General features: G+C 38.3%; 1 pseudogene; it reads right to left on the minus strand.

Moving 5' to 3' along the window:
- Positions 1-288: 288 nt before the first annotated feature.
- Positions 289-1,061, minus strand: part of LOC101569832 — a 13,039-nt pseudogene continuing 12,266 nt past the window's right edge.

The following is a 1,061-nucleotide window of genomic DNA, read 5'->3' on the forward strand; positions in this document are numbered from 1 at the left end:
TTTTTAACATGTTATTTTCCTTCTCTTTGTTACCTATTTTTCTCCTGTGTTTAAGTGTTTGCCCTATTAGGTGGGTTCTTTCTGTTTTCATTTGTGGAATCATGGTTGTTTTGATCCCTCTGTAGAACATCTTTTAGTAGTCTGTGTAGGTTTGGCCTTGTCGTCATGAAATTCTTTAGTTGTTCTTTGTCATGGAAGTGTTTCACTTCCCATTAAACTTGAAAAAGAGTTTTGCAAAGTATATCAATCTGGGTTGGAATTTGTTTTCTTTTTTTTTTTTTCCAGAAAATTACTTTAATAGTTATAAAATGGTTTTTACACAATCAGTATAAAATAGCGGTTTGATTATTTCATAATTATCAGAATTACTTAGACATGAGGTTCTGGCTAAGTAGGGCTGAGATCAACATGAGGCCTTGGACTGTTGGCTCAGATACCATCCTGGAAAGCCCATCCTGCTGGCTCTGTCATGCTCAGCTCTGGGGAGATGAACCAGTCCTTTAAAACAATTTCTTTCTTTACTCAGTCTTTGGAGGCTTAAAGTGAATTCGGCAGCGTTCATTAAACACCTTCCAGCTCCTGTCATTTACCACTTCTTCAACATTCAGTTCTGACTGCATCCATTTCAACTTTGTCTGCTCTTTTCTAAGTTGCTTTAATAATGTTAAATCATCCAAATTCTTTTCTCTCTCTTCTCGGAGGTTTTTTACTACTGCTGAAGTCTGGGCTATAATTTTTTATGACTCTGTCCCTACTGGCATGAGCTGCCATCAAAGACTCATACAGTTGTTTACAGGTTTGGCTGGCGTCAATTTTCCCTGCAAAGGAAGCTGTTGGAACCGTAGTGTTTAATTCATGTACTATTCTGTCATCAATTGTCCTCATCACCTTGAGTAATTCTTGATCTTCTGAAGCTAAGGTTTAACTGTATCTTCTAAATAGTTTTCCTTGGGCTGGGCATGATGGCACATGCCTTGTAATGCCAGCATTCTGGGAGGCTAAGGCCAGTGGATTATAAATTCAAACCCAGGCCTGGCAATTTAGTGACTAGTAAGACCCTG

The sequence above is a fragment of the Octodon degus genome, unplaced genomic scaffold (genome assembly GCF_000260255.1).
Source record: "Octodon degus isolate 3935 unplaced genomic scaffold, OctDeg1.0 scaffold00227, whole genome shotgun sequence".
In the NCBI taxonomy this organism is placed as follows: Eukaryota; Metazoa; Chordata; class Mammalia; order Rodentia; family Octodontidae; genus Octodon; species Octodon degus.